Source organism: Microcebus murinus, chromosome X (genome assembly GCF_040939455.1).
Source record: "Microcebus murinus isolate Inina chromosome X, M.murinus_Inina_mat1.0, whole genome shotgun sequence".
In the NCBI taxonomy this organism is placed as follows: Eukaryota; Metazoa; Chordata; class Mammalia; order Primates; family Cheirogaleidae; genus Microcebus; species Microcebus murinus.
This window is the reverse complement of record NC_134136.1, coordinates 114,264,754-114,278,273: the sequence shown is the minus strand read 5'-3', so window position 1 is coordinate 114,278,273 and position 13,520 is coordinate 114,264,754. Positions and strand designations below refer to the sequence as shown.

The 13,520-nt window shown below is 56.2% G+C and overlaps 1 protein-coding gene across 4 annotated transcripts in view; it reads left to right on the top strand.

Moving 5' to 3' along the window:
* The window catches only part of BCOR (BCL6 corepressor), an 89,589-nt gene that overhangs the window by 38,515 nt on the left and 37,554 nt on the right, over positions 1 to 13,520 (top strand). For 3 of the 4 annotated variants that reach the window (XM_012781801.3, XM_012781814.3, XM_012781810.3), the window contains exon 1: positions 2,531 to 3,272. The exons of the other annotated variant lie outside the window; for it this stretch is intronic. The gene's annotated coding sequence lies outside the window, so the exon portion shown is untranslated. Of the gene's footprint in view, positions 1 to 2,530; positions 3,273 to 13,520 lie in introns of those variants that run through there. 4 annotated transcript variants of the gene reach the window in all.

Genomic DNA, 13,520 nt, shown 5'->3' with positions numbered 1-13,520 from the left:
GCCCTGAGCTCAGTTCCTGGATTTTCCTAAAGTTCTGGACAGTTACATGCAACTCCAATCTCTGGGAAAAACCTGTGCCTGGGGGTAGAATTTGGGGAGATGAGAGGAGGGGCGAGAAGGTGGCCGGGCACCCTGCCACGGCCTCTGTGGTGTGGCCTAACCCAGCCGGAAGAGCCTGGCACAGCTCCACACTAGCCCAGGCCAGCTCTCCTGCCCAGCCTGCATCGGCACAGTGGCCTCGCCTGGAACCACGTTGAGAGAGTTTCCCCACAAATACCCAATTTCAGCATCCCCTGTTATTTTAGACTTGTTTTGAATAAAAGGACTCGCTTCAAAAAGAAATGTTGCTACAACACACAACCAGAGGCCTTTTCTCCAGCTGTGTCTGTAACTCGCATGCGTTCAGTCTAATAACTTTTAATGTCTGGCCCTAAAATGTCTTTATAAAAAATAGTTTTACAGCATAATAGTCCAGGTGTCTTTCTGCTTGTTACCGGAGATTAAAAAAATGTGTGGGTTAGCTTTCAGAGACATTCATCCCCAGAAAGACCAAGAAGAAAAAATTGTGCATTCCACTCTGCAGGCACCGGTCCTGGAAGCTTTCTCAGGCCCAGCCGCGCGGCACTGCTCGTGGAGGGCACTTGCCCTCCTGTCTTTTGCATCAGTTGTTATAAGCAGCTCTGGAGCATGAAGATTTAATTCTGCCAAAGTTTTGGGTTTCAAACGGTAGAGATGTTTCACTTCTGCTTTGAGAAGGGCTGTTTTTATAACTATGTGCTGAGAACTAAAACAGAATGAATAAAATCGCACCTAATACCAGTCCTACAGTCAGTAGTGAGTCTAATTTTTAAAAGGGAAAATATCTACTAGCTAGAGCTGATTTTGGCCTTGACCTTGACTTAGTAATCAACTTGAGATGCTTTTGATTATTTTTGGCATGGGACACTCCAGGACATTTAAAAAAACTTTCCGTGTGGAATTACAAGCCACTTCGGATTTATGTTCTCATCGAGCCTGCTCCATCTTGTCGTTAGGCAGAAAGAGACACCCCACCTATTTCCAAGCATAAAAAGACCCTAGCGAGCAGAGGAATGGGGTCACCTTTGGTGGAGATGTCCGGGCCCCGCAGTCTGGGTGCGGTTAGGCTGGAACATCCCCTCCCCCCTCCTACCCCTTCCCGCCTGCTTCACGAACTAGGGCTTCTTGGCTCGCCCTTGAGGCTCTGTGCTGTGGGGAGGCCGGAACCTCGCTTCTCCGCTTCCCCCTCCTGCCTGCCCCCGGCCCCCCCCCCCTGCGCCCAACGCAGCGCCGAGTGCGCTGGAGAAGCTCAATACGTGTCAATTGAATTGAACTGCTGCGGGCGCAGGCTGTACGCTGCCGCCGAGCACCGATCAGCACGACGTTACCGAGTGGAAATTTATGGGGCGAACGGTGTAAGCCAAAAGTTGCTCCCTGCCAAGGAAAATAAAACGAGGGAGATAATCTCCCGAGGCCGGGGTGAGGGGCCAGGGTAGACCCTCCAAACCATCTGAGGCGCAGACAGTGGAAATGCTCCAGAACCGGGAGAAATTCAGGCGGATCTCCTCTCCCGACCGCACCCCCCATCCGTCTCCTGGTGCCTCCACGGGCTCCCCCCACCCACCCCCCGCCTCCAAACAATTCCCACACAATTGAAACGTCCGGGGAACTCGGGCGCGTAGTTCGGGCGGAACGGCCACTGTTGCCCCGGGTGGTGTTTTCAGGTGGTTCACGATGCCGAAATAGGAAAGAGTTCCTCCGGGAGGAGGGAGCGATCTGGGGTGGGGGTGAGCGCGGACACGCACTGGCTAGGCTCTGCTGGGTCTCAGAGGGGACGAGGCCGGAAGAGCGCTGCGCTGGTGGCAAGAGGCGGCAGCGGCGCCTGCCGCTGGGGTTTGACAGCTTTGGCTGAGCGGAGTGCGAGGCGCTTTATGGTAATTGCGGTCCTCCACTGGCCTTCTGGGTAGCGAGGGGAGTCTCGGCGCGCGGCTGGGAGAGCCGCCCCCGCCGCCCCCATCCCCTCGGCTCGGGCTCTGCGGCCGCCCTCGCCGCCGCCGCCGCCGCCGCCCAAGTCAGTCTCCGGCTCGCCCAGGACGTGCGCCTGGGCCAGGCGTGCGCGGCCAACTCGGCCCGAGCTAAGGAGGGGAGGGCAGGGGGATAGGGGGGCGCCACCCAAGTGGTCCAGGGTTCGGACCTAGAGAGGCCAAAACACACCAGACCGGGAATCGAAGACGACCGGGGAAACTCGGGCAAACCTTTCCTGGGGAATCACCCCTCCCGAAAGCCCACCGCGGAGGCGCCGCAGCGGAGGGTGAGCGGAGAATGGGGGAGCTCAAACTTGCTAGAGCTGGAGGCGGCGGCGGGCGGGCGGCTGTCGCCCGAGCGCTGCGCCTGCGGGGGGAGGGGAGGCGGCTGTTGGGAGGGAGGGAGGGAGGGCGGGCGGAGGGAGGGGGAGGAGGAAGAGGAGGGAACCAGGGAGGGGGGACGCGTTGGGATCGCGGCGTGCGGCGGCAGACGGAGCCCGGGCTCCCAGCGGCAAGGTGAGGCAGAGCTGCGCTCCTCGCTGAACGCGGGCCGAGCTCAGCGGCTGCGGGGGAGACGCGCCGGAGCTCAGACCGCGACCGAAAGCGCGAGCGAGGCGGGCGGCGGCGGCGGAGGGGGAGCCCGCGAGCCGCCGGGCGGAGAGCCCAAGCCGCGCTGTCGCCGCGCAGGGACGACTTGGCCAACACTCACACACACACTCACACACACCCAGCCCGAGCGGGCGCTCGCGGCGAACCGTCAACATGGCGCTGGGGCTCCTGCCCGAGCGCGGGCGGCAGCGGTGGCGCGGGAGCTACTGAGCCCGGCCGAGCCGAGTCCAGCTGCAAGAACCCGGAGGATCGCGCGGGGCTGTCGCCACCTGCCCGGAGGCTCCGGGCCCGCCCCGCCCCCACCGGGCCCAGAGCCCACCCCTCGGCGGGGCCGACCCCGAGGGCAGCCGGCTGGCAGCAGACGGCGAGGGAGGCGAGCTAGCGCGGCGTCGCGAGCGGGTTGCGGGCAGCTGGGGACCGCAAACTTTGCTGCTCGCCGCGCTTCTCCGGCCGGGCACCTTCTCCACTCATTGACGTCGCCACCCCCCCTAGCCCCGCACACCTCTCCCCACCCACCCAACCGCCCCCCGCTCCACCTCGCCGCCTCGAGTCTGCTCGGGGGGGAAACTTCAAAGCGCCGGATCGCAGGCTCCCTGCCTACTCCCCGGCCGGGGATTTCAGGTCAGTGCCCGAAACACCTTTCCCCAGGGAGGCTGCGGGAGGCCGGGCGCGTCGCGGGCAGCAATCGGCCCCCTCCCCCGGGGTTCCCACCGCCGTGTACCCCGCAAGCTCTTTGCCTCGCGCTTCCCTTTGGCTGCCTTGCTCGCTTTCGTTTTTATTCCATAGCTATAAGTTATGAAGAATACGGCCAATCTAAGCGGCCCCGCGTGGGCAACAGGGAGAGAGGGGACGCGGCAGGGGGGGCCGCCGCCTCCGGGGGTACTGGGAGGAGAGCTGGGAGTTCGCAGAGTGGAAGTTTGCAGCCTGTGTCTGCGCGGGAGCGCGGTCGCCGCTGAGCGCCGGGAGTCGGACGGAGGGGGGGGAGGTGGGCTGGAAGCTGGGAAGCTCGGCTCGGCTTTAGCTTGCGAGCAGGAAGGGGAGGGCGGCGGGTTCCCGTCTGCTTTCTTTTTCGACTCGGGAAAGCACTGTAAAAACCCCCAGCCGCCGCCGCTACCGCCTCGTCTCGCCTCTCAGGGGGCCGGTCGTTCCTCCAAGTGGAACGGCGGCGTGTGCGTGCGCGAGGGTGTGTGGCGGGCGCCTCGGGCCGAGCCGAGCTCGACCTGCCGCTGCCGCGCAACTCGGGAGGGGAGTCCCGGGTTTTTTCTTGGCTTGCCCCAAAGCGCGAATCACGTGGATTAAAAAAAAAAAAAACTACTAGGAAATCAAGCAGACCTAGGGGTTCCGATTTGGTCGGTCCGCCCGCCAGCCAGGTCAGAGGCTTTGTTTTGTAAACGTTCTTTTAAGATTATAATCTGCGACCCCTCCCCTTCCCCCTCCCCCAGAGGTTTCGGGACAGGTTTTTAAGTTATGAGCCCCCAGGGGTGGGTGTAGAATGTGCTTATGCGGGGGGGGGGCGGGGGCGGGAAGGAGGGCGGGGGAGGACGAGACCTGGGCCCTCCGCTGGGCTACGGGGAGTCTGATGGGGAGCCCGGATGGGCGTGTGAAAGTCTGCGGCCGGAGGAAGTTGGCCCACTTGGAGGGCGTGCGGCGCGGAGGATCAGGGCGAAGGGGAACTTGCGCACCAGGGCGCGATCCTCGGCCGAGGCGGGGAGGGCGAGGCGCCGACGCGCCGCGGGGCCCGCGCTCGGAGCGGGCGGGCGGCTGCGCTGCAGAGCCTCAGCCAACTCGGGGGCTCCGGGCAGCGGCGACGAGCGCCTGCTGTTTACCAAGAGAGCCTTGGGGCGCCGTGTGCGGAGTAGGGAAGCTCGAGGCACGCGTGGTCCCGGCTGGCTTCCCGCCGCTCGCACGCTCGAGTGGGCACGTCTCCGCGTCCGGGAGACGGACAAGTCTGGCCGCGTGTAGGCCGAGGCCTGGCGAGGCTTAATTTGCTGTTAATGAATCTTTTCCAGAAAGTCCGCGATCTCCAGCTAGAGGCTGTGAGTGCCCGCGCGCGAGGGCGCGCGCCGCCGGCGTCTGGAAGGTGGGGGTTGGGGGAATGGAAGAGCAAAGAAGGAAGGGTTATGTGTATTTAAAAACAAACCTTAAAAAGAAACCAGCGCGCTTCAGATAGGTATTCGCATAGCTTCGCTGCGTCTAGACTAGACAGTTTAGGATTTTAGCTGTATTTTTTTCCTTTTCCCTTTTTCTTGAGGCTAGGCGAGAGGTAGTGATATTTAGTTCTAGGGGTAGCATCTCGGAGAAAAATCCTTAAAATGGCCTGAGAGTAAAAACGAGGAGGAAATGGCCCACCCCAGAAGGTGGTGGGTGGTGAGTGCAGACAGACGGGTATTTCTAGCCATCTGACACTTCCTGTGGCACTGGAAGCGGACACCGCGGGCCGAAATCAATCCTGACGAGGTGTTGGGTTCGGTTTTGCCAACAGAATTGCTTGTGTGGAAGGCATTTTATTTGTCAGCCTCGGAGGCTCCTGTACGTGGACACTTGGGGAATACGCTCGCTTCTCGACCCTTCCCTCCACCCACGACCTGTTATCTGGTCTGAGCTTTGCAGTGTTGGTTCCCGTGTTTATTTTGGGCACGATTTCACCGCGTAGAGGAAGGTGGGGGGAGGCGATGATTAATACGCCGTCCAGGTTTAATCCGAGGCTAGCCTTCAGTGTGCGGGTATACACCGCCACGCACGCGAATTGTCTGGGGTGGTAGGGGAGCGCGCGGGTTTCGGGCGCCAGGCGCTCGGCCGGCAGGTCAGGGCTGGAGCTCAGCCGGCCCTAGCGCTGTCCTTTGAGGCGCTGTCACCAGTAGGTGACTGAGAGTTAATTAGGAAGTGTTCTCCGGATCAATGGGCCGCACAGCTCATTAGCGATTCTCTCCAGCCCTTTGCAGGGCCGTCCTGGCCTCCGCCTCCCACACAGGCCGGGGGCCCGCGGTCCGGGCTACGGAGAGCGCCCCTGGGAAGTGGGGAGGGGCGGGCAGCGAGGGACGGCGTGGAGGCGAGTGTAACTTCGCGGGGCGGCGCGTTGCGTGCGGCGGCTCGAGGCCCGCGCAGCCCGCTCTTTCTTCCTGCTCGCGGTCGCCTCCACTGTGTCTTTAACTCGCTCCAGCTCGCGTCGCTGCCTGGCTGCTCCTCCCCGCCTCCTTCGCCTATCTCTTGTTCTCTAAGCACGACGCCTGTGCTCCCCGCCCAGTTTGGGATTAGACAAGATAAAAATAGGACTGCCCAGCGCGCAGAGCTGTGACTGTGCCCCGGCAGTCGGCAGTCGGGTTGGTGGGAGCGCCGGGGGCCGGGGCTGGGGCGGAGGACCTGCGGTGCGCTCAGGGTGGCCAGCGCCTGTACGGTCCCCCCCTTCCCCATCCCCACCCCGCAGGCGCCGTCACGCTCCCCGGGTTCTGTCTGCCGTGAACCATGCGGGCCGGGGGACCTGGGCAGGGTCTCCGCGCTCTCGCGGGTGTTGTTGGTGTGCCAGTGATAGATCGGTCTAGACAGGCATGCAGGCTCCCTCCCGGCTGAAGGACTGGGGGGTGGGGGGAGGCTCGGAGACGGGAGTCTGGGATGTAGACTCCCGTGAGCGAGCTAGGCTAGGGACTCACGGACCTGGTGAGCGGGGTGGAGGGAAGGTGCTGGGGTTTTTCTTAACCCTTTAAAGGCTGTGGGGATAGTGTAATGGGGAAGTGGGGCAAAGAACCTAGTAGATATTCCTGGAAGCGGTGTAGCCCGCAGGGTGGAGGGGGTGGGAGTCTAGGCCTAGGGTTTTCTTTTCTGTGTGTGCATGGTTATATCCTGATGCGTGGGGCTGGATTCTTAGACAAACCAAACGCAGCTGCTAGATGATCTAGTTTGACCACGTACTTCTCAATGAGAGAGCTGTGAACACACACAATGGGCACCCTCACTTTAGGAACTAAGTTTGGGAGATGCAGGCATAGACCTTAATGTAAGGAAAGAGAATTCATGCCTGCGTTCAAAGATGAGAAGGTCTGTACACAGATGTAGTAAGGTGGGGCCTCTGAGACTGCTGCAGACCAAGGACCTGAGCCTGAGATGCCAGGCCAGTGTGTACAGGTATGCATTGAAGAGAGCAAAGTGGTCCTTGAACTTGTGGAGAGTTAGAATCAGATATGTGCAGGGAGACAGCCTCCAAACAGGAGTTGGCCACTGGTTTGTTATGAAGATCTATCATTTGTATATACATATATGGGGCTAATATTGAATTGGTCTAAAAATTTAATACAACTCTGCAGACATCTGTGTAGTTCTTTCCAGGCTTGAAATTGGTGTGAATGGGTTACCCTATACATAAATAACTCAATACTAACGTTCCACTGTCTCCTCCCTCCTCTCACTTTCTTTTAAGGGTTTGTGGTCTAAGGGATCCTCAATTTACATTTCAACTGCAAACCCTTACGGGTCTGGCCTGGGAATGAGCCATATTTTAGGCAGAGCAAGAAGAATGTAAGTAGTAGGAATGCTCAGATTAAGATGTGCGCCTGAATGACATGTGCTGAGACAAATCAAGACACTTGGGCTCAGAAGCCCAAATGAAACCAGAGATACATAAGAGATAAAGAACTGGCCAAGGGGAATGTAAACATGGGTATGCAAATACAGAGATGTATGGCGATATTCTCAGAGAAAAATCCCAGACTTTGTTGAGCTGGAAACTGGGGCAGAATTTTCTGTAAGAGCGTTCCAGAGACAATAGCCTATTTAAAGGTGTGAAGAGGGTCACTTGGAAACACAAAAAGCATTCATATGCATACATCCATGCTTAGATACACAGGCTGAATGACAAAAACTCCTGAATGCCTAAGGAAGACTTTCCTGCAGAGTGGGACTGTCGTGGGTATGGAAGTGTGGGTCACACAGCCACATTCACACACTTATTCACCAGTAACTAGCGTCTTTGGCCAGAAGGAAACTGGGGGGCCAAGCAAGCAGCCTAGCGGGTGGATGGTCCTCAGTTAACTAGGATTACTTCTGGTATAGTTTTTCCCTTATGGGGGTGAGGTGGGGTGGGCAGAGGGTATGTGTTGTGCAGGTGGGAGGATTTCGGAAGAGATTTCGAGTTCTTAACCTTGCGTGGCTGGATAGTGGAGAGAAAAGGAGTAGCTTTCCACTTTGTGGTTAGGAGGAATGGATGTTGCACTGCTGGGGTCCTTTTCCTAAGGTTGAGCAGGGCCTAGTGGACTGGGAAAGACACAACCGGAAGAAGTGTGGCCTCTGGGAGGAATAAAAGGGAGGTATGCTTTTTGTTTTTTTGTTTTTTGTTTTTTTCCTGGAGGAGTCCATGCTGGGGACGGACAGCCTGTGTAGGGTGGATTAGCAGGCGCCTCCGTGACCCCAGACGCTCACGTAAACTCCGGCTTGGGTTCGGTTTGCCCGCGGCGTCGATTTGCTGCGGTCCCTCTTTGTCTAAGCCCAGCCGGGAATTCCAGCTTTTATTGGGAAGACCGCACTTGGGTGGAGCCCGCGCCAGGCCGGGCGGGGCAGGGCTGGGCCGCGGGCTGGGCGGGAGGCTCGCGGGCCGCCGGACGGTACTCAGGAGCCCCCGGCAGCCCTGACAATGCCACTCTGGTGGTTTCCTCGAGGGCGCCAGGACCGGCAGACCCAGCTAGGCGGGGCGGGAAACCGCGTGGGTCCATCTCCGCTGCCGCGCCCCACCCCTCCCCCGCCGGCCCGGGCCGAAAGGAGCTCTGAAGGCCCTTTGTTAGGTCCCAGGGTCACACCCGTGCCCTGGGGGCCACCGAGGGGTGAGAGAGCTGGGCTGTCGGTGAAGACTGGACTTTCTCCTTGCTTCGGAACCCCGGCCTGTCGCATGGATCGGACCTCGTGGGGGCCTCGCCCAGAGAGCAGTAGGGAGTCCTCGGCCGCCCGGCTTCTTCGCCTGTGTTCATGGCCGACGGGATTCCGTCCCGTTGCAAATCCGGCCGGCCGCGCAGCAGAGGCCTAGGTGGTGGAGCCAGGAGCAAAAGCCGCCGGGGCCGGAGTGAATGGCCTCCTCCGTCCACCCCTGTGGTGGCCAAGCCATGCTCGTCGGGAGCACTTGGCCGGGGACATCCACTGATCTCCAGCCCTGCTCGACGGCTTTCTCTGCTGCCCTCCACATGTTCCTCAAGAAGGGATGTCTGACTTTTTGTTGAGTGGTAGTTCATTAACGATGTTTTTCTGTGCTATTTCTGTGGAAAGGCCCCCTTTCGGGGCGCAAGCTCACCTCCCTGTGTTCTCAATCGAGGGTTTCAGAAACAGGGATCCTCACTTCGTTTTTTTTTCTTTAAGCCGAGTCTCCCCAGCTAGCACCCACGGGCTCGGCTCTCCGCGATTAGAGAAGCGGGGAAGTCCACTCAGAGAAGATTTTGACAGCATAAAATATAATTTGTGATCTAAAAGACAGTTTCCAGTATAATCTCATTATGCACCACAGACTCCCGGTGTTATTTTGTGGAAGGCGGACAATGATCAATTTACATTGACCCGGGGCTGGGCGAGCTTTTAGATGGTAATTGCCATATTGATTTGCATGCAAAAAGGAGACCTGCTAAAATTAAAGACCGGAAGCTAAATTAAACTAAATTTATTGTCTAGGTGCGAACCGGGGGAACTGTTGGGGGAGGGGATGAGTCTGGTCAAGGTGCCTGGGGCAGAGCAGGTGAAAGGCCCTAGAGCTTCGGGAGGTCACCACTTTGGGAGCAGTCTTTGCCCTTGTGATTTTATAATGTAGGGAGGGGGCGTGTTTAGGAAAAAAAGTTATAAAAAGGCACTATTGCATTGCTGGCACTGGGCGTCTTTTAATGCTAATAGTAACGGCGAGGGGGAGGGGAGGTTTATAGGGTTATAAGGGGTCTTCTGCACCATTTCCGGCAACCCCCATTTCTATTGTTCTGCCCTGGCGTTTGCAATCGTGCCAGGAACACCAAAAACTCTTGCAAATGAAGAGTTAAAAAAAAAAGAAAGGCAGCCCTTCCCCCTTCCCGCTTTGCTTTCTCCCCCTCCCCCTCCTGAAGCTTTAGACCTTTTAGAGTGTGAGCAAATGTGTAGGGTGCACTGCACGCGCTGTGCCGCGAGCAGGCTGGGGACCGTTGGGGCTGTGGGGAGTTCCTCTCCGGACGCTGCGGTCCCAAGCTCGGCCGGACGGTGTTTGTTTTGGGAAGCCGCCCGCTCCAGGTGGCCCAAGTAGGCAGGGGTAGGGTGGGGGGAAAGGCGTCTGCTCGGGGTGCCGTCTAGTGGTGCCCCGGGGCGGGGTTGGGGATCCTCCCGGAGTGGTTGGGAGGCCAGCCCCGAGATTGGTGTGGGGGGGGCAGGGCTGGAAACCCTGCCCAATCGCCCAGACTGGAAAGTTTTAAAAAGAGAAAGAAAGCCACTGGCAGAGGGCTGGCCCCGAGCCAGGGGCGGCTAGGCCACCGGGGCGAGCTCGAGTGGCAAGTGGGGTGAGCGCCCTGGTGCTGCTGTCCCCCCTCTGTCACTCCTGCCGCCTAGGCCCTTGCTCGTTGATCCGTTTCGTACATCTGGAGCTTCGGCGTCGGGAGGAGCAACCGGGTCCAGGATCTGGAAGCCGAAGGGGCGGCCCAAGTGTTCGGTGTTGCGGAGCCTGTCCCCACCGAGCTGAGCCAGAGGTGGCCCTTGCCAGTGGCGCCTGCGGCGTCGGGTGTAGGTAGTTCCCGGAGCAGACTTCGGGATTGGGGGGATGTTGGGCCCAGCGCTTCTGGGATGAGAGATTGGGAAAAGATATACCTCACCTCCTCGCTTGGCTTTTTGTGGGAACACTGGTTGATCCAGTAGGGCTGGGCATCTTGAATGCCTCTTCTTCCATCTTAATTCCCTCTCCCACTCTACTTCGGTCCCTGGAGTTCTTCCTTTAAACCCTAGGAAAGATTAGTGTAGGAGCTCCTTCCAAAGGACTTTTGCTCCATCTAGATAATTTGATTTATTGCTTTATGTGGTAAAACGGGTGACAAGCCTAGTTCCTAGTACCAGCAGTCAGCACTTTCCTAAAGGCCTGAGAATAGCGACCCACCTACCCCTGACTATTCTGGGATACTGGAGGAAAGGAAAGTGGAGCTTTGTGCATTGGTCTTACACCAGGGTATTTCAGCATAGGGAGATTTGTAGGATGTAGGGGGAAATTGTGAAGACTTTCAGTGGACTAAGAGATTACTAGATGTAGTAGAAACTGGGTTCAAGGCTCATTGTGTAGATGGTGAAACATAGGTATCAAACACTTTTTACACTGTACTTGGGTACACAGGGCCTAAGGAACCATTTCGAACTTCTTCAAGGAGACAGTATGTGAAAATGGGGTTTTCAAATGGCACATTTAGACCAATAATTGGCTCCTCTCCGCAACTCCAGGACTGAGTTTGACCATGGCCCATTTTTTACTAGCTGTGTGACCTTGGGGGCAAGTTATTTATGGCCTCTGAGCCTCAGTAAGTTTCTTCATTTGTAAGACTGGGAATAATTATCCACCTTTAGGTTTTAAATAGAATACTTGGCACATAGTAGGCCCCAAGGATTAATAATTGCTTTGAATGACTGGTTATGTTCCTATGGTTGATCCTCCATTCCCTGCTGCCCCTCATACCCTCTGAGACCTGCTAGGCCAGTGTCCTGGGACCCAAGTATGCAGGTTAAAGCTCCCCTCTAAGGGTGTTTCTCGAGGTCTGACTCCATGGTTCTTCCTTCCCTTTGTTAACAGTTCTTTGCATTCTGCCTTTTAAAGGATTCCATATGAAAGGACCTGGACTTTTTTTCCCTTCTAAGTAAGATCTTTATATGGTGAGGAATTGATTTCAGAACCGGTGTCGGTGTGGGTGCTCTTTGGCAAGTCTTCCCAGCATTCTTCTGGGGGAGGAAACAGCAGCGGCTAGAGGGGAGAGACCTGGTTGGAAGAGGTGAGAGGGGGTAGCCTGCTGCAGAGGCCAGAGGTGCTGTGGTTTGTTTGATAGGGATTAAGTCCGGATGTTGTGAGGGCTCTGTGTGGTTTTCAATAAAGTCTGCCAGGGATTGCTTCTTTTATATCGATATGTATTTAAAAAAATTACTAGCATGAGAGGAAAACCAGACCTGTATGGATCCAGGCCGGTAGTAAGCTACTGTGATCAGGTTTCCTACTCGACTCCCAGAGGGGAAGTCAGCGTTTGATTGAAGCTACACTTGGTTCTTGACTCTCAGGGGATGCCTGCTCTGAAACAGGAGCCCTCCCTCCCTTTCTCTCCTCCTCTCTCCCCTCCTCCTCTCTCTTTTCCCCTTCTTCCCCTAAAAGCCTTTGTGCTGAAAGAGCTTCAGTAGGCACGAATCCCTGGTCCCTCTCTAAAGAATGCCTTACAGCCTTTGCTGACATTGTTTTGTGAACAGTGGGTTTTACCAGACCAGCAGCCCCCCCCACACACACACACACTTTAGCGCAGTATTTTAGAGGTAGTACATGGACAGGATGCGCCTAACTGATGATTGCCACACTGTGCAGCCTGGAATCTGGAGATGCCTTAACCTTTGCCCTAGGGGCCCTCAGAGCTGGGGTGAAGGTGGGGAGCTTTAGGACTGAGAATTGTTTTCGAGGATCTGTTTGTTTTCTCCAGCAACCAAGGCTGAGGGTAGAGTTGAGCCAGTCAGTGTATGTTCCAGCTTTCGGTCTGATTTAAAACTTAGTTTAACTGGAGAAACTCCTAGGCATTTAACAGTTCTTACAAATGCAAACTTGAAATAGCTTGAGGTCTACGTCATTTAGGAAAGAATAAATGAAGTACAGAAATGTCCAAACTATGTAAATCCTAGAGTTGTCTGCCCTCCCATAAACACATGACAAGTGCCAAGGCATTTCCAGTCAAAACACCCATGGAACCAGCAGCCTCCATCCTTTGTATTTATTATTTTATTAACAGCATTTTACACAGCATTTAACAAGCACAGCCTGCCTGCTTTGCACCGTAACTCTGAGCAGACTAAGGCGTGGAAAATGGATGGGGGTGGGGAAGGAGTGGTCTCTTAGAAGAGGCTAGCTGGAGAAATCTCAATCAGATGGGTAAGGAAAAGTAGCATTTGGAGTTTATTTCTACTGGCCAAAGCGAAGACAGAAGTAGTGCTTTGGAGGAAGAAATCCCCTCTTCCATCCCAGGAGGAAAGTTGTGCAGCTGTTATATGTCTGGTCCCAGCTTCAATTCCAGAAGGTAAAACAGGGTCTGTTTCATGATACTCTGCCTATCGGTTATTGCTGATTTTCAAAGAATAAGTATTTGTCTGCTATCGTTATTCTATATCCTGGTGGAAAGTTTATAACGAAAAGTAATGCCTTTCTTAAGTCATAAAATGAGCCTTGTATGCTTATTTAATTAAAATCTATTTAAGGACCGATTAGGCGTGTAATTTGCGCTAATAATGACGATTATGGAAATGTTCAACTTAACCAAAAATCATAAAGGAGACATTTTGATCACTGGGGCGACCAGTAAGTATTCAGTGAGTTGGGCAATTTCTGAAAGACAGGAGACATTCCGCTGTGGGCTGCAGGGCTGCAGAAAGCGCAGTCCTGCCTGGCCTCTGTAACGTGGCATGGAGAGCTGCAGGCAGGCCAGCCCCTACTTTACTGAGCATAGAAACCAACCCTGGGAGTCTCAACAACCTTATTCCCATGATGCTTCCCCAAGCTACCAGAAGGAGCAAACTCTGGGTTGAGGGCTGATGAACCACATAGAAATCTCTGCGAAATGGCGGTGCTCTTTTGCTTTAACAAACAGCACTGACAAACGCATGCTTCCTTGGCTAGCCTTGGCTGGAACCCGGAGGGGTGGGGGGAGAGAGGGGGTCCCTTGTTCCGGA